Source organism: Pseudopodoces humilis, chromosome 3, assembly GCF_049639895.1.
Source record: "Pseudopodoces humilis isolate 2021_Gansu_Grassland_sample_001 chromosome 3, ASM4963989v1, whole genome shotgun sequence".
Classification (NCBI taxonomy): Eukaryota; Metazoa; Chordata; class Aves; order Passeriformes; family Paridae; genus Pseudopodoces; species Pseudopodoces humilis.
Genome location: NC_142202.1, coordinates 2,722,937 through 2,746,864, shown reverse-complemented (window position 1 = coordinate 2,746,864; position 23,928 = coordinate 2,722,937). Strand labels below are relative to the sequence as shown.

The following is a 23,928-nucleotide window of genomic DNA, read 5'->3' as shown; positions in this document are numbered from 1 at the left end:
GAGGTGGATGGCCCACACTGTGCTTCCACACTGCCCCATTCCCTTCCACCCCGGCAGGCAGTGGGATCCCTCCCTCCCCAACCCGGCTCTGGATCCGGAGCAACTGAATCTGTCACAGCCTCTGTGCCATCTCCTGTCACCTCCACCCGCTGCCTCTGTGCTATCACACTCCACATTAAACCCTTGCCGTCCTTGTCAGAGCCTTTCTGAAACGCCATCCTTTTATTTATGCTTTCAAGTAATAATTTTGGCCAGCACTGTCAGGCTTTGACTGTGCACAACACTCATACCAATCCTCCTCCTTCAAACTCCCTTGGGGCTCCTCTGAGCCCTGAAGAGAGCAGGCAAGGTAGGGTGCTAGAACTGCTCATTGTTTGATCTGCAGCCATCTCACCTTGTGTTACCTCTCTGCCCAACTTCCAAGGTGGGGGGAAGCAATTTGGGTGGGCCCCATCCTGTCGCCCTGCAACGTGCAGCCCCAAGCACAGCAGCTCTGACCAAAACCCAGCGGGTGATACTGTGGTGCAGAGAATAATTAAAAAGCTGCACTCGTTTCCCAGATGAGATACACTCCTGTAGTGTGTAAATCAGTCACAGTCCTGGAGGAATAATCCAGGCGGGATAATTGTGCAGGGGAAAGGCCCCAGACGTGATAGGGGTTTGCATTAGCAATGCCTTTTCATCCATCTGTCTTTTGACCAGAGCTGGAGAGGGCCAGAATTTTACTTATAAGGATGTTTTGATCAACTGATTATTTCAGTGACAGAGCTCCTGAAGTACAAGCTCCTGAAAATACCTTATTTGTGTACAGGAGCAGCTAGGAGCCAGGGACTGAAAGGTTTCTTTCTTCAAAGATTAATCTGTTTAGGATCTACCAGCTCCCTTATGATCCTGGAGAATTCAACCATCAGCTTGACTGGGGGAAATATTTCACCTTGAGTGTTTATGTGCTGAGCATGGTGGAAGCAGGAGCAGGACAAAGAAGAACCCAGCTCAGGGCAGGCATTAAATTATACAGCTTATTGGTAAGCTGCTGTTATTTGTTAATTAGGCTAAAGAGGAGCTGAAGAGCCCAGCTCATGGTCTGAGCTTGACTGTGGGTGTTCAGGGGCGTTGGGAGCCCTCTCTGACACCTGCAACACTCATCCCACTTTTAGGTGTCACTGGGGGAAGGTTAAAGGTGTTGAAGCTGGCTGGTACCAAGAAATATTCCAAGAATGGATGTGAAAGCAATGCAAGGGCAAACATGTTTGTCCTGCAGTCAAATGCTTTTACAAGTCCTACGTAACTAATGTGTTGCTACAATGCTGGTGAAAAGTGTATTCCACAGTTTGGAAAAGGCACTTTGGTGTTGTGGAGGAGAAAGTGTCCATGACAGACTCCACCAATGTGTTTTCTTTTTAAGATCATCTAAACTTTATCGAAGACTAACCACAGAACTGAAAATTGTTGGTATTAACACTCTAGGGCATCCTGCGTACTGAAGACCCAATTTTATATCCTGAATACGTGTTCTGGCTGACAAATTTTGGGGTGTTATTTTGCCTTCTAGTTATTCAGATGTTCTTTGGACATCTGGGAATTTAATTAACAGCTTTTGCATGTATTTAAAGCAAAGTAAACTTTCCTGGAGCCTCCTGGTGGTAAGGAGCCATCTTATTTATGAACACTGGCACCTGTCATGTTAATTTGTACAAAGTTTTTGATTTATCCTAAAAGAACACATTACACAGTGGATTTGGAGGAGTTAAAGGGAACCTGCAGGGTGACTTTAATCTTTATGTCTTCATATACTTGAGGGCATTTTACTGCACCTCTGCACTGCTTTCACCACACAATCATTTTCTGCTTTAGAAATGTAGCCATTTGGATCAATAGCTGCAGTACAATATATGGTACTTCTGATGGGAGCCTCACAGGACACCTAAGAAGCACCGTGGTAATTTTGCAAAATGCTTGGCTACACTATGAAATAGATCTTAAAAGTAGAAGTTGGCAAAACAGACACTGTGCAAAATTACAAGAGCCTTGGTGAAATTGTGCTTACTGTATTTTTGTGTAATAGTAAATTAAGAAAAATGGTGTGTAAAGGGATATTCCTTGCCTGAAACATGGGTGTTTTATTAGGAAACTCTTAACTATTAAGGGCTGGACTATCTGCATTTCTTGTAGCAGCAGTTTTAAACTCCTGTGGAACGTGTTGGCTTCTTCGGAGGGCTTTTTGAAGGGAAAGATTTCCAGCTAATGTGATACACGTGTGTTTCCTGGGTTCGATTTAAAAGAAAGCAGAAGTAAAAAAGGATGTTTGGTGACATTTACTCAGTGCACAGAACAAGAAATGAAAGAGGATCTAAAAGCGTATGTCCCTTAAAGCGTTAACAAACGTATCCTGCACGTTGCAGATTTTACAGTAAATTCTTTATCTATAAACAAACCGGGTTATCACAGCTGTTTATTGTACTGCTAGCCCTGATCCTAACCTTTATGTCTTTATTGCTTACATACCATTCCCTTGTTTATATGTCTGTACCAGCCTGTGCCCTTGAACTTGGCCCCGGCGAGCCCTGACCCGGCGTTCGCTCGCTCGCTCACGGGGTCACAGCGGCATCAGAGACGGGACATCAACACCCCAGCAAAGCCCCACTGCCTGCCAGGGGCACAGACCACGGGGACACCAGGAAAGAGCAAGGAAAAGGAGGAAAGGGTGGGCAGGATTCCCTCTGAGGAGTGTGTGCGGTGCTACCCTGCTCGCCAGGGCCCCTCAAACCCACCTGGGAAGCTGCACTGGGAGGGGGCAATGCCTCTCTACAGCAAAATCATCAGCCCCCTGCCCTTTCCAGCTGCCCAGCTGGGGCCTTGGTGCTGCCTAAGAAAGGCTTTTCTTCTCTTTTCCCCCCTCCTCTGATAATCTGACAGCCAGGAGTTCCTTGTTCTGATAAGTCAGCTAAGTTTGGTTTTCCTAGGGACGAACAGCCCGTGCCCTCCAGCATCCTCAGCAGCAAGGCTTGAAGGGCAGGATGGAGCGGGCAGCACAGGGATAAGCAGGGACAGGGATGTGGCTGGGAGGATCTGGCTCCAGATCACTGATAAGCCTCATCCATAAGCCTAAAAGGGTTTTGCAGCTCCCACGATGTCCCACACTGTTGTAGTTGATCCACACGGTGGGTTTTGGGGCATAAAGGATTCGGGCTTAGCTCAGTGGGCAGTGTTAGAGCGTTCCACCATGACCACAGTCATGCTGTGGGATGAGCCCAAAAGAGGGGCTCTCTGAAACGTGGGCAGCACTGAACACATTGGGGGTAAAACAGTTCCAGTCTGAGCCTTCCTCACCACACCTGAAACTATCCTGGGCTTGGTTTCAGTCAGTTGAACAGGCTCTTCACTAAAAACAAACCTCCTGGTGCAAACATCTCCAGGTTGGAATCACATCCTTCATTTGCTGCTAAAAATAATGGTAGTGAATAGAAGAATTCGCAAATTCTCCCAGGGAAAAGAAATTATGATCCCATTAACCTACATTACAGCCATTGCCATTAAGAGATACCATTAACCTGCGGTTCCCACACTGCCTTGTCAGAGATACTACAGTCATCCCTATAATTCTGGAGATACTGCAGCCATCCCATAATTGTGTGGTAACTCTTGGCAAACGCTGACTTTTTAATAGGCAGTGTTGCAGCCAAGTAGTTTGTTGGATTATAAACCCCAATCCACGTAGCCTTTCACGAGCATTTTGGCTGCTCTGTCCCAAACCACACTCGGGATGAGAGCTCCACAACAGGATTGACATCCAAAATTATAGGATTTTTACTGCATGACTAGGTCATGAGTGGCCATAATCGATCAGTACAGAGGATGATGTAAGTATCAAGAGTTTTAATGGCATAACAGCGTGTTGTAGTTGTTGTTTCACTTTCCAAAGTAACTCGTGTGCTTTCAGAGGCTTTTCTTCATACATTTACTGATATTCAGCTTCCAGAGTGAAAGTGCTCATCTAGTGAATGAGTTTAACAGAGTCCTACTAGTTGGAGAATTGGAATGTTGCTGCTTAATATAAAGTTTATTCATTTATTTATATAGGGTCAATATTCTATTTTTCTTCATCTGTTCTACTTACTTGACACATTTAGGCTCTGGTGACAAATTTTCTGTTAAGTCTACTAATCAAATTTTCATATATTCAGAAGCTTGAAGTTTCCTCAGCTTTTTACATTGTGCTGTCCTACCTACCAACCCCAAATTTTGCTTTGTTGTTTTTTTTTTTTTTTTCTTCTCTTGTGGGCTTTTGGAGATTTTTTTTTTTTAAATTCAGAGGAAGCAACTGCGGGGAAGTCAGTGTGGTTTTGCAGTAAAGGAGCTGGAGTGGTCCTCAGGACTCATAACTTGTCTTATTTCAGGTTTTTAGTACTCAACAACTTTCTCAAATCTAAAAATAAGCAAATCTGTATGTTGAAGGCTACAGTAAAGCAGAAACTTTTTCTCATAGATTAAAAAAAAAAACAAACCCAGCAAACCCAAGTAATAAGATGTATATTTATGTAACAAGAAGTCAGATTTATGAAAAATGTTGCTGTGGATTGCAATTCCACATGAAATGGTCCAGTCTCGGAATAGGAATTGTTGGATGCTGACACGTAGTGATGTGCACACTCTCCTGTCTGAGCTGAGTATATTTCTAACTTTGCTCTAATTATCAATCACTTGATTCATGTCAGACCACTCACATTTAAATCAAGTTTTTGTGCTATTTAGACAGGTACTCTGTAAACACAGGCAGAAGAGATGGTTTCTGGAATGAATGGGAAAGGCTGCCTGAGTGGCTGTCGGAGTCCATGTTCTGTATGAACAAATTAAAAGCAGGAGTCTTTCATGCTAAATTTGTATGGCACTCTGCACAAATTGCCCAATTTATTTAAGTATTTTCTGGTGGCGAGATGTTTTGGGACGTGAGGGCTGATAAGAAGCATTAAATAAAACACTGCAAGTCGAATTTAAGGATAAAATGAAATTCTTTCTGTGTTGGGTTTGATGTTCTTAATTTAATCCCTGGTGGACAGTAGTCTGCATTACAAACCCTTCACACATAATTTGGCACAGTTTGGATGATTTGCAATCTCTCCCTGGCTGTCCCTGCAGAGGATGCCCCGAGCAGGTCCTGTGTGGAGGCTGGGTGACCTCTCCTCTCTCAGGAGGGGTGGTCTCCTCAGGTCACCGTCGGGGTCATTGCTGCAGCAGAGCAAGGAAGCTTTGACTGTTCCTTTGCTTGTGGGGGTAAACAGAGGACTTCAATTTCCAGCAGCACTACTGGTCCCTAACCTTCAGAAGCTTCAGAGGGGGATGGGTAAGGGATGCCAAAGGAAAGTGCAGAGCAAAGAATGTAAGGAATTTCGCTTATCTGTGACAAGTTTCTAAGCGTGTTTGATTATGGTAATAAGGATACCTCATTAACAAAGGATTTTAAAGGCATGTACGCCACTGATAATCAGTCAAAGTACAACGCACATTTTAAACTTTTTCTTTTTTTCCCCCCAATGGGATATGTTTGAAATACAGCAGCACCTTGGTTAAAATGTGGAATTTCACGTGGTGCAGGAGGGTGGGGCTGTGGCAGCTAAGGAAGGAGCTCTATCTCCTGAAGATAAAGCCCCCATCTCCAAGAGATGACTGTAAAACACGCACAATTCCCAATCTTTAAAACTCTCCCTAACTACAGATCTCCTCATTGTTTCGACTTATCTCTGCCCTTGCTGTGCTGAATTAGTCCTTTGGAGTCCCTGAATGGGATCAAGGGAAGAGAGGAGGAAAAAAAGGATGGGAATGAGAACCAATGAGGAAGAAAAAGCACGATAGCCAGAGAAAAGGAAAGAGAGTGGGTGTTAAGTGTAATTGCCCTTTGGCTTCCTGTGAAACTGCAAAACCTTTTGAACAGCCTTGTTGAACCAGCCCCAGGGATGTTTTCTGTACCCCTGCTGCACCGGACCTGGTCCTGTGGGAGGATGTAAAAAGGGAAGAAATGGTGGAGTTTTCCTCCTCTGCTCAGATAATTTCCAGTTGTGCGTCTTGCTGGACAGTGGCCCAGTGAATGTCCCCCCCCACCAGTCTCTGTGCTGATCTCCATGTTAGGTCCCTTGGCCATTCCCCCCTGCCCCAGGTCCCCACTTGAGGGTGGGAGGGAGGGTGTGCTCACCCTCCTGCTTGGCCAGCCTGGCCCTGTAGCAGGCAGCTGTTTCCACCAACCAGCCATCCGTGGGAATTTACTCCAGCTCCACCTGATACCTGGAGTATTCCTATTTTTGCATCCTTATCTCCTAATGAGTTTATAATCTAGAACAGAGCAGTACCCCTGCAGTTCTCCAGCCTTCTTATCAAATGATTTCACTATCAGGCACATTCAGATGACTGACGAGCTGTTTCTGGCCCCACATGGGCTGCTCTGTGGGGGCTTTTTTCAGGAGGAATAGACTTGAGCAGAAATTCTGTGTCATGTAAAATGGGAGAAAAATAAAACCCACGTGTGCATGGGGCTCTTCCAGCTTGTTCCAGGTATAATATTTGAGTGCTGGCTGCCCAACCTTAAATGTGGTGGATATAACCCTGTATTTTTTCTTCTATTGCCTTTGGGTTGAAGAAAGCATTTTAATATCCACACACCTCTAATAAACTGAAGCTGTAACGAGGCTTTCTCAATTTGTATTGCTCTTTTGTTGTCTCCTATGTGCATTTACCATTGATTTTTGCCAAACTCCCCTATACTGTAACTATGCAGTTATATACTGGTGTTATTGAGGGGAACAGAGGAGGGAAGGGATAGCCATGAAATGACTGGTTGCAAACAAACACTGCAGCTCTATTTGGGCATTTCTCAGAAACACCTGGAGATTACTGCGTGCAACCTTCCTAATCAGTAAATCAGCCAGCCACCAATTGTTTCCTTAGCCACATCAGCTTAAATGCACAAATGGAACAGCTGTTTAATTTACTTTTTTTTTTTTTTTTAATGGTAGGAAATTCATATCCTGAATCACTGATATCTTTATTTTGCAACTTGCTGCCATTAATTATTTTATTTTCTTTCCTCTCAGTGTTGCCTGCCACAAAAGATAGGAGGGTCTCTGTGTGTGAATGAGGTGACTTGATGTCTTCTTTCAGGATAGTGCATGGAAACCGAGTGAAACTCTCTGGAGCTTCACTTGGACCTCCTTTTAATTCCAGGGTTCATGGGGGTGGGAGAGATGGGGGACTCTTGCTAACCTGAGCAGGAACTGAGGGACCCAAAGCTTTGCAAGCTCTAGAAACTCTGAAGTAAATGGCTTTGGTTGGCTTGAGACTGAGCAACAGCCAGCTACAACTGAATGCTTTATTGCCGTCTGGAAGTGTTTATTTTCTGAACATAAATTCAAGGGACAGATTCAAGGCATGTCTAGAAATAAAGCATATCATCATGTGAGCTAAGCTGACAAGGACAATTTACTGTACCCTGCATTCGTTCTGGGCCAATCGGAAGAGAAGAGGCTATTAACATCCTGAAATTCCCGCTGTTCGGCTCTGCCTGTCCCTTCACTGAACTCGGGAATGGCATGTATTAACCCCTTGAGGGCCTCCCGTGCGCGGCGCACACCCCGCCGAGGGACACTTGTTTGGGCCCCAAGCCATGTGCGGCGTGTCCAGCTCGTATTGACAGCAGCGGCGAAATGCTCCCAGAGCCCGGCACGGGCAATGCTGTCTGGAGGCCCAGCACAGGGTTAACATCTCTCCCAGGGCCGCTGGCCGTGCTGCACACCAGCACCGACTCGCTCTGGTTAAATACGAGAGTTCAGTGGTCAGCTTGACCTTGAATTCTCTCGCAAAGACAGGAACAAGTTGACATAGTGCTCGTGTTTCCAGTGGCTGCAAAGTTCAGGGAATACAAGGCGACTGCGGCTCTCGTGCCGCGAGGATCGCTTAGAGAAGGGAAGGGAAAGTTCATTTCCTACTTTTTAAACACTGCCAGCAAGAACATGTAGCAAAAGCAGAAGTCAGAAGGTAAAACACAAAGGACACGGCAGCAGATATTGCAGAGGAAAGGTGTCATTCATAGTCAGGAATGTGTTATAATAAAATCCACAAGCAAAAGTCCACAGAGGACTGTTTGCATAGCAGCACTACAATATCTACATGTGTAAATAGAGGGACCAGCCTTTAAATCTACGTTGCAGCAGCAACTGTTGGGTCTTTTACCTGCTGCTTGAAATGCTCCCCCTGACTTGGTGGGTGTCCCTGTATAGGACAGCAAGACCAGCCCCATTCCAATGTTGCATGTGAGGGAAATAGGTTATTGTGGCTCTGAACAGGAACTTTCTGCATACAGACCTGCAGAAGGCCAGTGCAGTTAACTTAACTGGCCTTCAGCTTCTTCTTTTCCTCTGTTAGGGAGTATGGATTCAGGACAGCTGATGGCTTTCACAGTAAAAGTCTTGGGCTGGTGCTTCTGATTAATTATTAATGTTTGTCATCTTGTTCCTTTTTTCTTTTTTTTTTTGGTGAGTTTACAGCTGAGGAGCCTGTCTCATTCATTCCCTGGCACTGCACAGGGCTTAAGTATTGCAGCCTTCAGTACCAGACCAGAATAAAATAAGAACCACAGAGAATCATTTATCTGGCATGACATATTTTATGTTCTTGTGCAAGTTTTCCTAAGGGACTCCTGAATGTCCTACTGGGTGACTGTAAAGACACTAAGGACTCAAAGTCACGGGCATCATCTTTATTACAAGCCCTAAAACACTCAGTACAAAGACAAAGCCGAGTGATTTTAACTTTTCTGAAATTAAGAGACTGCATTGTCTCAGCAAAGTCCTTTCACAGATCTCTTCAAGAGCAGAGTAGTCTGGGGCTAAAATTGATCCTTATCTTCTATTACTTATAGGAATATTTCTGTGCTTTAAAAATTCAGTCCCCATTTCTTAATTGCAGACTATCCTAATCTCAAATTAGCCTTCTGAGCAAAGGTCAGGAGTGCAGGAGTGCAGGTCTTATTGGTTCAATTAAAGGAAATAACACAAAATCAGACAGGCTATTGCAGGAGTCTTTGTCAACAACTTCCTGAATGCTGAGAGGCTGCTTAGGCATAAGGTGTCTATACAGCCAGATACTGCTGCTATTAGAAACATGTTAGTGAGAGAAAGTTTAAAAAAATATATACACGGCTAACAGATACATTCATCTGACAGCTTTCACAGCAAAAGTCTTGGGCTGGTGCTTCTGATTAATTATTAATTAATAATTTATTGTTTTGCTCCCTTTTTTTTTGGTGTGTTTACAACTTAGCCTTGCCTCTCTTTTTTTTCTTTTTTTTTTCCAAAACACACATAACAAAGCTCAGATAACTATGCTGGTATCTATTGTACTATTACTCACCTTAATAATGTCCTTAATAATGATGAAATGTTATGTTTCCAATAATGTACCAATAAGTATTTTGGAGCTAGGGAACTGGCAGGGATGTGGGGAGGGCACTTTGTGTTAACAGCTGATAGACTGTTGTTACACTGATGAAAACTGAGGCTAATGCACTTGTGTAAAGATCCTCTTTATAAAAGTGATTTTCCTTCATTTCTTTCCTTTTTTTTTTTTTTTTTTTTTTTGTTTGTGTCCTTGTGCCTGAACATTTGACCCTGGAGGAGTTGGATAGAAAGATTGTTTAAAGAGCAGAGAACTGTTTATTTCAATTTTCTCCTCTTTTTCCCCCCCCTTTGCCATTCTTTTTTACAGGTAAATCACTCACGATATGGGAGAATCTCAGAAAGTTCAGAGGTTTGGGGCAGGAAACTCCTCCCCTCCCCCTGAAGTTTGGATTCAGAGCTAAATTTATCTGAATGCTGTCATTTCCCTGCTTTTCCCTCTCTACCTCCTTCATTACATTCCTCTTTCTCCCTCCCCATTCCCAGCCACCCAGATCTTATCCTTTCCTTGACCTGCAGCTCCCCCTCCCTAGCCTGCCACAGCTCTAAAATGTCCGGAGGCCTCTGCTGAAGGTGGCAGCTTCTCCTGGTGGGGGTTTTTTCATTCCTGAGCTGAAATCCCCTGCCCTCAGAGGCTGTGTCCATCAGAGATGCTAAAAGCAGGTTTGGTGGCCACTACGAGGAGAAGGCAGCAGTGGTGCCTGGGCTGGCTCGTGCCTTGCTGGCTGTGAGCATCTGCCTGTGATGCAGAAAAGGGCCCCTGCAGGTACAAGCAATTTGATTTAGGCAAAAAAAAAATCAGAAATAGGTGTTGAAGTTCAGCCAAATTTCCATGCTGCTCCTGCTTTTCCCTGACACATTCTGCACATTTGCATCACTTATCACAATCCTGAACAGGTCTGTCCTGGTAGGAAATACACAGAGTTCAGCAAGAATCACTCTTTTTGTTTTTCCCCTTTTTATTTTTTTTAAATATTATAGTCTTGCACTGTGGCTATTCTAGTTTTTCACAGAAGTGGCAGGCAGCCAAAGACTGGAGTCATTATTTGCAAACTCTAAAAATAGAGTCAAGATTTATAGGAAGAAAACAGATATGTCTTGTTATAAAACCATGAATAAGGATTGGCACGAACATAACGGTTTATTCTTTTTTTGATATTGCTTATTGTGAATTGCACTCTGTCTTTCTGGGAGATACACCAGATAGTTACAGTGCAGGAACGCTTCCTTTACTTGAAAGTGCTGCAAAAGTGCAGTTTATTTGTTGTAAAGACTTGGTTATTCAAAGGAAGTGATAAGAGATGAGGTTGCTCCTGGGAATTTTGCGCATTGTTGTGGTGGACAGTTTGTTTTTAAAAAAGTATCAGTGATCTTCTTCTGCAGGTCACTGCTGATAAAAATTGCATTCTTCGCCCAGCGAAAAGGCACCTCATGAGCTGCACTTTCTGGTTAATACTGCTTGTTATTGTACACCATGAGCATGACGTCCCTGATCTAACTGTGGGAAATAACACTCCCTGCTCTATCTCTGTCCTTGTAGGCTCTGGCAGGGCAGCAACAAAGGGGGGGAAAAAAAAGAGGGGAGAAAAAAGGAAAAAGAGGAGGGAGGAAGTAAGCAGAGGAAAAGAGAGAGAGAGACTTTCACAAAGAGTTAAAAAGGCCTGATGAAATCCTTACAATGTACACCATATGGCTTGACATTTACCAGATTAGTTAAACATTTCTACTGGGGATAAATATTCCTGCACATCGATGTAAAGAAATTGCATGAGACAAGGGCACATACAGCATATTTATGCCATGGAGTAATCTTTTTTTTTTTTTTTTTCTTTCTTTTTTTTCCTCCCTCCCTTCTCCTTGGCTAGCAGAATTCAGGTTACAGAGCATGTGAGGGACAAGTGTACAACCCCAAATAAACCCCAATTTTGTGCACTCCTGAGCTGCAGGTAGGGTGGCTTCCAGCATTACCCCAAACACACCTCAAAAGCCTCTCCCCCCAAAAAAAAGTTTTGAGTGAGCAGTCTTGCTATAAAAAAATACCAAAAACCCAACTGTACGGAGAGGCTAAAGCATTAAAGTTTGTCAAAATCTATCTGAGCACTCGGATTGCCTGTGGAAGATGACTGTGATGGCTGCCAAAGTGATTTGAGCGGGTTGATGCAGAGGAGGTGACTGCTGGTGCCCGTGTCTGGTGTAGCCTGCCCCGCTCCTTGGTGAGCAGCCCTCAAGCCATAGATTTCATCTGATCTTTGCAAAGGCTAACATTTGTCTGCTGTCATTTTAGTGAGATTGATGACAGGCTGGGATGGGGAGGAGGAGGGGGAGCACAGCAGGAGGAAGGCCGATCCCCACAGCCCTGATAGTTGGGGTGAGCCCATCCAGAGCCGCTGTCCTGGACTCTCTGGTCAGCTCTGGCAGTGAGTTCTTCTGCACCACTCCAGCAGGAATTGCACGGGGCTGTTACAGGAGATTGCAGGAACTCAGAGACAGGAAGGCAGCGCTTTGCACCTTATGTATCTTAATAGATTTTTCGCGTCACAAGCAACACAGGGCAAAATGTTATGACAACCATAAGAATGTAGTTTACTGTGGCTTAATGTGGCTGGGCAGTGCAGGGTAAAGCTATCAACAAATTTTTTTTTCTTTTTTTAAAGTTTCCAAGAGAAACTAACCGATGTGGACACACAGCTATTTTTATTCAAACCCTCAAATTTTGGCAAACTCTTTTCAGGCTATAGCAGAAAAGGATTACTCTTCTTATTATTAGTAGTAGTATCCCAGTGCCAAACTACAAATCAGACACCTTCCCACTTGGAAGCTTTCTCCTGAGCTGATGTAATAGGGGAATCTTCTGCAAAGGACACATATCCCAATGTGCTGGCTGCAGCATGGAATGTGCCTTGGAAAAAAATTAGCTTTCACACTTGTGCAGGATGAAGTCCATTTCTCTTTTTCAATGAATGAATGAGTGACTATCAATGCTGACATTCGATCTTACCTCCAAGTCCTAGAGATTTGTGTTTCATCATGTATGCATACATGGAGGGATCTCAGCACTTCTGGGAAAGAAATGCAGAGTGAATGAGTTACTACCCTTGTGGAGAAACGTACCTGCAAATCTTAATCCCAGTATTAAATAGGATACCATAGAGGCAAGGGCTGGAAGCAGCTCTAGACCCTCTCCAGGAGCTAAAGGAGAGACAGATGCATGAGCCAGTAACTGTAACAAGCTGGAATTCAAAGTATGCCTGACCTAAAACCTTGGGCTGGAACATGTACAGGCTCCGGGCAAAGCTCAGCTCCAGCCCCTCATGTTGAGATTTACAGTGCTGAGACGGATGCCATGTGGATTTTAACCACGCAGTGTCCCCTCGCACCAAAATGACATCGTGTGAGGACAGGGTTTCAGCTGCAGACAGGGGAAAAATGTCATGGAGAATGTGAAAACAAGGTGTGTCCTTATTCTTGCTGGTCAGAGAAGAGCAGAGACTCCCACCTGAGTGGGAGAGGGTGGCTTGGGTGATCTCGGGTGGCTGTGCTGATAGAGAGGGAGCCAGAGAGATAAATACCCGTACCGAGGAAAATAAGAACAGATAATGGATTGGTGCAAGTCGCAGTATATTTCCTCCTGGTGATGAAAGGCTAAGAGTGAGTTATAGATCTTTCCTCCCGATAAGAACTGATATTTCTTCCCAAATCATTTATCTATAAGATACTGAGATACTGTTTTGATTCTTCATTGGTATTAATCAGGCTCTTTGCATTCCCATCCTGGTCTTTAGCAGGTGACAACATGGTAGGGACACCAAAGGTTCTGTCTGCACCTCCCATCATTTTCATCATTGGCGCTGCTTTTCATCATTGGGAGCTGGGAAGAAAGAGGAAATGTTTATCCAGGTGTCTCAGGTGATGGCGATACAGCTATTTATGCATGACCAGGGTTTAAATCTTGCATTGTTCAGGTCCTTAATGTACAAGAAGCATTGCTGAGATTGTTATAAGATCTGTTACTGCTCTGGGATAGAACTAACTTTAAAAAAACCACAAACATTTACACGTTCGCGTGATACGACAGGTGTGTGCAAGGGCGGGAAACCGTGTGGGGAGAAAAACGCAGCGTGGTTTTCTCAGCTGGGAAAGATCAGAGCACCAGGTTTGATAGTGAGGGGAAACGGCTTTTAAAACTTTAATTATTTTGTTAATAGTATTACTACTGAGTAGACACAGTGTATAATTTAGTAGACGGCTGTTTCCCGGCCCCCTTCCCCCGGGGCGGCGGCTGGGGCCTGGCGGGAGCGGCGCGCGCCCGCCCTCACGGAGGTGCTGCCATCTTGAGCACAGGGTGGAAACGCTCGGGGTGAGGGGAGAAGAGCCGAAACAAGAGGAAAGCACAAATAAACTCGGGCCAGACAGGGTTTGGGGCCGTGGGATGAGGGGTTTAGGGACGGACAGGTGCCATGTCCCAGCGTGAGGGCTGTTTGTGGGCAGAGCAGTCAGCGGGACAAGGGGCCTCCGGTGTGTTTTCACCTGCTGTAACCTCAGCCTTTGCTGTCTTGCTGAAACTTCTGCTTTTGGATCTTCAGAGAAATCTTTGGAGTGGTCAGTAAATCCTAATGTTGCACTTGCCCTGGTTTATGAGATTTCCAGGAGATTTGTCACTTGGTGGATCAAGCAGCTCTGAGGGCACAGGTTTGGGCTGACAGGGGAGGACTCTACGGTTTCCATCTCGTTAAAATGAGCTTTAGGTTCAGTACATTAACGTGTTGATAAGGGAGCCCTCTGTTCCCACACTGCTCTTAAAGGCCTGCTCACACTGCTGACCTGACCCCCTTAATCCTGGCTTTCCTGGAGGAAAAGCTGATCCATCAGGCCTCCTGTACCTAAAATGGGATGAAAGGGAGTGATGGGTCTGGGTCTATTTCAATGCTGGTGTTTCTCAGGCACCTCAAGCAGCCTTGTTCTTTTTCCCTGGAAAGGAAAAAAAAAGGAAAAAAAACCTCTCTAGATGTGAGGGCTCAAATCACTGAAGATGAGAAGCAGCAAAAGGAAATAAAGAGGTCAAACACCTAAGTTAGCTTATGATTAAAAAGAAATTAGTGGGGCTATTTTTAATTTGTTTAAATATATTACTTTCTATTAAAGAGGTCTTTATATTTCACTAAGTATGAAATGAAGTGTGTCACCAGAGGAGGATTTTTTTTCAGTTTTAGTATCTTTTCTCTTCAAAAGTTAGAAGTCCGATGCCACCGAATCACAAATGCGGAGACAGCAGGAATGGAAGCAACATGGGACTTTTCCTCTACAATACACCGCAGTTGTCTTCCAGTTGGGCTGGTTTGCAGGAAATCAGGGAAGAAAGACGTAGACTGTGCATAGCAGGTGTGTTGTGGGGAGATCTGTGGTACTGCACAGCCCCCCAAATACTCAACCTCAGAGTGTTGTGCAGCCTTGAGAGCCAAAACTCTGCATCTCTGCCCTCAGACCCATCCCAAGGTGCTGGGTCCCAGCCCAAGGCACTGCTGGGAGCCCCCTCAGGCTGGAATGCGTCTCGTATCTGAGTTTAGCTGCCAGATCTTACGTCTTTTTTTGTTAAATCTGCTAGACTATGGATATTTTTGGGCTGCAGCTGACAGAAATTAGAAAGGATAGTTGTAAATGAAGTTTTGTAATGCCAGAAGTCTATGACGGAGCTTTTAGAATCAGTGCAAAGCTGAACGGTGATCTGAGTATTCCAAGGCTTTCCATGAGATGGCTGGTTTTTCCATTTCTCTTTCTTTCGTTAAATGCAGTTCCTTGAGAATAAGCACAGCAACTGGGTGAGACTGCAAACCTGTGAGGCTGTGAGGGAAATACACCATAAGGTTTGAATAAAAATAATAAAATGTTTGTTAGGAATTTGTCACAAAGCTCCAAAACAATGCAAACACCCTCAGTCTCTTGTTTTGTTCCCAGCTGGGAAGCCAGACCAGAGTCACTGAACATTTCACCAAGTCTTGCTAACCTTCTGAGCTGAGTTGTGAGAAATTGTTCTTGACATCACATGAGCTGGGCCACAAGGCAGGACTAATGTGATATTTGCTGTCGAAGGTTTCCTAGGAAACATGCTACTTACAGCACTCAGCCCTCCCTGCCACCCTTCCCACATCCTCCGGCTTCCTTTGCTCCCACAGGTTTTGCAGGGGGCAGGGATGTCCCCTCTGACCTCTGGACACCCTTGGCTCAGACCTCCCCTCTTCCCAGCTGAGCAGAGAGGGGCTGTGGAGATTTTGAAGCTCACCCACCTAATTGCCCTTTTTCCCCTGATTGACCTCTTTTTTTTTTTGTTTTTCCCCAGCACTCTGCAGTGGGAGAAGTGAGAGAAACTGAGTGACATCCTGCAAGACTGGAGATGGAAAGGAAGAAGTTTGAGCCTTCTTGGTGAACTTAAGCTTTCCTGCCACGGGGGAACTGGTGGAAAAAGGTTGGGGAGATAAGCAGATAACTTACAACTTAACTTGCCACATATTTTGCCAGCAGTTTGCAATGCTATGGTACATAACCCATAAGCATTTTTCAGCAGAATGGAGTTCCCCAATTCCTTCCCATAATTTAACCTGGTAGGTGCCGTCCTTGACATCAGCCCTGCAAAATTATTCCTGCCATCCAGGCCAAACTTTTCAGCTTGGCCATTTGGAGCAGCAGGAGAGTTCCCATTGAGGATGGGATGAATGGAGTCAGTTCACACATGTTAACCAAATGCAAATCCTTCGATGGAAACTCATGGTCAGCTTTTTCCACTGCTATTTTCAGAACTTCCACAAAAGACCGTGCTGTGATTATATGTATTCATGATATGTATATCATGTATTCAGCTCAAACAATATTTGAATGATGCATTTAGACTCCTTCCTAAAAAAGGACCATGCTTCTGTAAACTGCATCATATTTGTAAAAAGAGGGGGAAAAAAAATCTAGCTTGCTTTTCCTTTCTTCTTCTCTTTCTTTTTAATATATCTTTTGATAAGGCTGTAAGAATTTGTGTTAATGCCGCATTACACACAGACACACTTCTACATAATCACATGCATTTGCCTGTATTCCATACATAAACAACCCTATGGAATCCCGACTCTTCATTGTTAAGTTTGTCTCCATATTTTTCAAAGCAAAGCAGCTCTGGGTGTCAAACAGTTGCTTTTTTCACTCTCGTTCACTGGGCTTTGTGGAAAACGCAGCCAAACAAATAATGCATTGGGAGTTTTGAGGGTTGGCTGGGGTTTTTTTGTTTGTTTGTTTGTTTTGCCATTATTGGGGGGGGTTTTGGTGTTTTTGTCTCTATTTTTGATTTTGGTAGCGGGTTGGGTTTTTTGGTATGTTTTTTATATATTTATTTTGGTTTTTATACCTGGCCATTTGTAACTGCCTCTCTTACCTCTTGTCTCCTCCACTGATAAAGCACCATCTTCATGACTTTGTCATCAAGTGTCCTTCGTACTGCCAATATTGATTTCCCCAGCCCCTGGAAGGCCCAGAATGTCACCTCCATGATGCTCCCTGAAGCCACTGGCTTGGAAAACAGGAGCACTCAGGTTGCTGTTGCCAGACACTGGTTTCCCATGTGGTGGAAAGGAGACAAGTATCCCCAAGTCACTGGGCTGATTCATCTCTTTCCACGGTGCCGTTCCCTTCGCCTCCCTGCGTGTCTGTGTAGTGAAGCTGTGTGGCCAACATGCCCTGTGTGCCTTGTCTTGGTAATCAAAGTGCAGGGGGTGGGAAAGAAATTCCATTCTGGATCATTTAGCTCTACCTTCAGTTGGCATCCCCAAGATTGGGGTGCCTTTTGGGCTGGCTTTCCAGCGTGCCTTCAGGCTCAGGAGAGCAGCATCTGCTGGGCCCTGCAAAGCCAGTGAGGCCTCACCTGTAAATCTGGGCAGAATTAGAGTCTTTGTGGTCAGAGAAGGAAAATCAGCAACAGTCTTTTCTTTCTGTTCCAGTCCAGAAAAGATTCCTCCAGGTGTGAAGTCTGATGTCAGTCAGCTTCAGAGAAACAGCACCAGCTGAGCTGAGGATCTGCAAGCAGCTCTCAGGTCTGTACCAATCTCTTAGATCAGCATTTTTCTCTGTAGAGTCACTTTTTCCTTGCATGGAATCATGATTTGCAGCTCACCTTCTGCCTGTGAGATACCATCATGAAACCACATTGCTCATAGAAGGCAGATCCGTTCTGTGTTATGAGGCTGCCCAACATGTGAGATTCTGGTGGTCACGCAGACCATTTGTTGTTTTCAGAGCACTCTCAGAATGTCAGTCATTGTGGCACCATGTGTAACCTTCGTCAGGGGCTGTTGTTAAACCCCACTGCCAGCTGAGGGAGAGAGGAAAGGAGATACAAAACTACAGCTTGAGTTATTGTTGGAGACAGGACTGGGACTCGGCATTACCTGGGCAGATTACCACCCTTCGCTTCTCCCTCAGCTGGTATAATTAGCAGTGTCCTGGATCTCTCTTATTCCCATGCAAGCACACATCTGAATGCATTTTTCTTTGAAATTGTCTGTCTTGGGGTCAGTTGTGCTGTGCACTTCAGGCTGTTGATGATCTGTTGTCTGCAGTGAAATGCTCACTGGTACACTGTAAATCATGAGGAGATGCAAAGGCATCCATTTGTTACTACTGATTCAATCTCTGTGGATTTCTGGAATGGGCTACCTGTAAAACTTTGGGAGCCGAGTTTCGAAAAAACCCCAATCCTTTGTGGCTCTTTAATTTTTTTGTTCTTGGCTGCTAGCCATGCAGACGGATGTCTTACATCCTTGAGATGAACTTAGTGCAGTCCTCATTGACCTAGCAAGCCATTTTTTCCCTGATGACAAGCTGGGATCACATTTTGTAATGACTGCTGCAAGATTGTCTTGTTAGGGAAAGGGCTAAGGTGGGATCGTCTTTAATGACAATGAAAGCACCTCATAAAACCTGATTCTTCGGTTTTACAGGCATGGCTGTAAGAATTTTAGCCAATGCAGACTTAGTAAATCAGTCAGTCAAAAATTATATCAGTTGAAGTATAATGTTCATGGCAGTCCAAAAACCTGAACATGTAGGTGATTTGGAGGGCATTTTGTTAACTCTTTAATTGGTCGTTTGAGTGCTGGAGGCAGTAGCTAATTGCCTGTAGGTCAGAGTAGTCCTAGAGCTTAGGTAAATGTGTATTGTCATATGTCACATTTTCATATGGCTCCTTTGCACAGGTTGGTAAAAATGATTGCTGCATAATTAAAATTAAGACAAGGTGGGAAAAGTGATTCAATTAAACCCCTGAAGCCATTGCACAAATTATCTGAAGTACCGAAAACTAATGAATAGTTAAAACTAGTTTTATCTTTTTACTCCTCATTCCTGAATCCTGAGGGTATCAAAATGGCTGAAGTCTCTCTCAAAGTTCTCAGAGGTGAGTTTTTGGGTGGGCAGTGCAAGTATGAGTCAGCACAGAGGAATCCAGGCCTTTTAAAATACCAGCACACAGAAACTTTGTTACCTACTTGTTTGGAATTGAAAATAACCAGACCTTACGCACAAGAGACCTTTTGGTTTCTCCACCAGCCCAGAATTATTTTGAAAACATCTGCAATATTTCACTCTGCATGCAGCAGGTATTATATACCAGGGAGGGTGATGACAGTAAAAATAAATGAGATATGTTGTAACCAAAACATCCCAAGTTTTACATCATACATTTCACAAGCCTAGCAAGCATCCTGTGCTTTGACTTGAAGGCTGAGGGCATGTGGTAGTTTTACAAATGTCTATTAGTATTAACAAATATGTTCCATTATTAGACAGTGTGCCACTGCCCCAACCTCCCAGTGCAAGAGGTGACTTAATATGGCTTATAAAATACAAGAGTGCTGCAGGCACAAACTGTGGAAATCGGAGCCCTGGCTATGCAGGAGGTCTCATTACATTTTGTGGGACAACTTACTAGAGGCCTGAACATGAGCATTAAAGCTGCCTCCCAGCTAAGGCTTTTTATGGTTCCTGTCCTTTCCCAGAGCCATACAGCTCTAGGAGGTTTGGAGCAGCCAGGTCTGCACCTTTGGATACTGGCAGTGTGCTGATTCTGACCGCATTTAAAATGAGAGGATTGAGATGGGTACATTTGCACTGTCCCTTTGCTTTTTAACAGAATTGTTTGAGCCTGAAAGTAGCAGGGCACTGAGGAACTGTGCTCTTGTTGCTTTTTGGGGTTTTCTTTAGTTTTTTTTTTATTTTTTCTTGTGCAGCTCTGTGCTGGTAGCTGTAAACCCCCATTTCTTGGAAACGAGAATGTTTCTTGGCCGGGTTTCCCAGGACTGTGAGTGTCTGCACAGAGAAGACCCAATGTGTTGAAACTGTACAAAACAGTGAATCTTTCAAGGAAGTAAAAAAAGTCTGGTTGCTCTTCATGTGAACATATACTGCCCTGCAAGATCCCTAAAATATGCCGTGGTAGGGGGCTGTGTCCATCCATCCAAGTGGAGGTGTCTGTAGACATTTCCCCTAGAGGGATGGTGTGGATGCACAGTGCTGCTTTGCGCTTCCACCTCTTTGGAAGTGATTCTCACCCTGCATATGAAACAGTTAAAAACCCTCTTCTGGTGCTTATCCAAACTTAATCAGAAACCTTAAATAGGAACTAATTTACTGTCACAGGTAGCATGTTCATCTTAGTACTAGTTTTATCAAACCAAAAAAAAAAAAAAGTCCCTGCTGAGGATCAGGGCAATTCAGGGAATAATAGGTTATGAAAACATGACGATGTCAGCTCACTAGATGAGTCTTGCATTAATGGGTAAAGCTTCTGTAGGTAGAAAAAATAAACCTTCCTAAAGATTTCTGTGGATCAAAACCACGAGAGATGAGGGGAGCAGAGAAAAAGGAGAAAAACTGAAGCACTGAAAGCGTTCAAATCATGTGAGCTCTCTGCTTTGCCATGCTTCCTAGGGGAAAAACAAACAGCCAGACGTTGCCAGGAGTGTCCTAGAAAGTCAAAATGTGAGTGGACAAGTTGCAGTCTCCCCCCTAAAACGTTTTTTCTTCAGTTTTTTTTGATGTGTGTTCAGCCTAGACTGCTGGTAGGCAGAAAAAAAATTTCCACCGCCTGTGATTCAAGAAAAACACTGCTTATGTCATTAAACAGAGTGTTTTTCTGTGGCCTTTTCTGTATGGTCTTGGCTTGAGACCACCCAAACTCCAGGTGAAGTAGTGCTTGGGACAGGTCGAGCTTTTCCTTCCACTCCAAGGCATAAACAGCAGGCTGCAGCTGATTTTGTAAATTCAGACTGGTATTTTTAGTAGGCTACCAACAAAAACCAGGTTATGGGATGGGCTGCTGTGGATTGCACTAAGAGAGTGTTGAAATTGCTGCCCTGCGTATAGGAATGTGGAAATGACCCAGGAGTGTTTGGGATGTCTTTGTGAATTTCATGTAAGTGTATAGTATAATATTACGTTTGTGGAGATGTATATAGCAATACCATGCAGGACTAATATGAGACATAAAAGTTGTTAAAAGACATTATGTGACACATGCACAATTTTTCCTCTGGGTACAGAGAGTGAGTCAAGGTCATGGCACCAAATTCATCTTTCAAAAGTTTCTTATTTCACTGACTATGGAAGGCTTGGACCACTGCCCTGTATTTACTATAAAAGTACGTATTTAAAGCTATTATAAAACCCCCCAATTGTATTTCGATCTGTTAATATAGACCTTTTAAAAGAAAAAATGCGAGCTTTTGCCACCAGCCAGGTCCATTCCCATGTCATACCCTGCAAATAACAAGTGTATGAAAAGGTTTAAAACTTGGATTGAGGAATGCAGCCAGGGTTGCTGGTTCAGGAGCCAGGAGCACAACCCCTGCCTGCTGGGCTTTGTGGAGAAGACCTACACTATCAAAGCTCTGGAAGGTAAAGGAATGCATCAGGGCTTTGAAGAAATTCTTTTAAAAGCCTCTGGAATTACAAAGACGGTGAGAAAGGCTTTCCACAGCCTTTCTGGAAATGCCCTGTGAGTCACTGGTGGGTTCCCCTGGGAGCTGAAGGAGGCAGCAGGAAGCAGGTAATGGCCTATTAAATTTGATAGGATGTGCTTTGGTGGTGGGTGGTGGGACCACGACATTTCCATGTTTTCACTAGTGAGCAGCAGAAGGATTTGCAGGTTGTGTTTCCTTTGGGGTGCATTTTCCATGTTTTTAATACATGAGACAAACTTAAACCTCGTTTCCAGTGAGGCTGGAGTCCCACCATCCTTGTGTTGTCAGGGAGCACACCCCTTGCTCACAGCAATGCCATGTGCAAGGACCAAAATCTTAGACTGCTTGAGATAAGAGTTCTTGGGTCAGCCCAAATGAAGGGCAGGGATATGAGCTATTCCTTTAGCAGTGGGGTTGCCCAGGGATACAACTGGAAGGGAAGGCCTGCCTGGCCATGGGTAGAGCTATTACCGTGATGTTCCAGCCTTTCCAAGAGGATAATGTTCTTTGGGTGTTGCCATCTTCTCATGGCTTATACATGAGGTGACAGCAAGGCTGAAAAAACCCTGCTGGGTGCCCAGAAAGGGACAAAGTTAATAATGACCAGTGTGGAAAGAAAGATTAGATGTGAATAGAATTGGATTGATTGCCTTAGACGACTTTATGGCTTTGCTTTCTTTCCTAAAGTTTTTTTGTGGGTTCTTTTTTAGTAAAATAAATCACAGCTCACGAGATAGCACATACAGCAAATATGTCAGAGTATTTTTGGTGGCTCACAATTAACCTTGATAACCCAAAGGATGGAGGCTGGCATATGCCATGGGTGGAGTCAGGGATATTGTGCATCTTTGTGTCTGTGGACGTGTGACAGATTTCTCCAGTCAGATGCAGGCCAGGCTGAATTTAGCCACCTTGGCCTGGATATTATCCATGTGGCTAAAATTGCCAGATCATTTACCCTGGAAATTATTGCAGTGGTGCACTGCCAAATGCACAGTTGTATTGTTCCTTTGCTTCGTGCTGTTGGGTGTTAAATGTACCTCTGAGCCTTAAGCAAGTCTTGATTGAGTGTTTTTTGTTTACAAGAAATTATAGAGGGGGAGAGGAATCTTTCAGTGTTCTTTCAGGAATCTACCAAAACCTTTGTCATTTACTTGTAGCTTAGGTAGTTATGACTTAAAGGGTGAGAAGGAAGTAAAAAGGCTTATGTAAGAATTCAGATGATGGATCACTTGAATTTGTAGTGGGAAATCTGTGTTAGTGAAGACTGAAGCGGGAGCCAGAAAATTTTAGGATTTTCTACACACAACGAGAGATCAATGGCTAACCCAGGTTTGTGAGCCATAAAATGAGCAGGCTGTTTAGACCTCAGGTAGGTGGTGACAATAAATCTCCTGATGATGTGGAGATGAAGGTACTCCTGTCCCTATCTACAACAACAGCTGTTTGCTTGGAAATATGTACAGAGAAACTCTGCTGTGCTAAAACCCCCTGTCTTGTGCCATTGGAATGCTGAGACCAGGCTGGGAATTGCAGGAGTCCCTTTTTAAAACATGAAGTGTTCAGGTATCCCTGAAGAGCAGCCATTTGGGACACCACATCTTCTGGAGAGCTGTCAGGATCTGCATGCTTGAGAGGCATCCCAGGCTAGGGACGAGAGGTTTGTTTTCCAATTAGCTCTTGTCTAAGGAATAGAACTGCAAGAAGGAGCCCTCCATTAGGAAAATGACTGTAAATGACAAATTCTCCACTATTGTTCCCAAAGCAGAGAGATTGATTATTTAGGGTCACCCATTCTGCAACAGAACTTTTCTCACAGTTCCATGAGAAGGTTGTCTTACATCTCTGTGGGGAAAGGTTCATCTCTCCATGCAGTCCTCCTTTTGGGTAGGATTAGGAAAGCAATTGGCAGGATGAAAGAGCAGCAGCTCTCCTGGAGGAAGCAGGCAGCCCTCTCTGGGAGCCAGCGCTGCTCACCAGGGAGAAGCTCTGTTCTCCTCCTGCAAACCACACATTTCACTGTGCATTTGCAAGGCAAAGATGGGCATGATACAAATCTACATTTCAGTCAATAAAACCTCAACACAGAGAAGAAACATTATGTCCTTTCTTGTTTGTTTTACAGAAGAAAACAGAGGCTTGCTGGCACCAAGAGACGCCTTTTTTTTTCTTTCTTTCTTTTTTTTCCCTTCTTTTTTTGGCTTTCACTGCCATTTTTCCTCTGTGGAAAGAGGGAGACATTCTGGCTTTAGTTGCATCTGTTTTCACTATTACCAAGAAGAAAACTTCCATTTTCCAACTGAACTTAAGGTCCAAGGACCAGCTCAGTTTCCTTCAATAATTTCTGAATCTTTCTCACATGATCATCTCTCATTGTGACGAGCATGAGAAGGAAACCAGGAAGGGTAATCCAGCTTTCCAGAGCAGAATCTTAAGGCTCTTTCTTGAAATTCTCACAAACTTGGGTCAAAGTTTATTGCCAGGTTGAGTTACAAACA

At 44.1% G+C, this 23,928-nt stretch overlaps 1 long non-coding RNA gene across 1 annotated transcript in view; it reads left to right on the top strand.

Annotated features, from left to right (window-relative positions):
* LOC148184553 (uncharacterized) overlaps positions 1 to 23,928 on the top strand; it is a 91,237-nt gene that overhangs the window by 51,358 nt on the left and 15,951 nt on the right. The window contains exons 2-3 of the long non-coding RNA XR_015772235.1: positions 15,775 to 15,900; positions 17,414 to 17,506. This is a non-coding gene — a long non-coding RNA (uncharacterized LOC148184553). The remainder of the gene's footprint in view (positions 1 to 15,774; positions 15,901 to 17,413; positions 17,507 to 23,928) is intronic.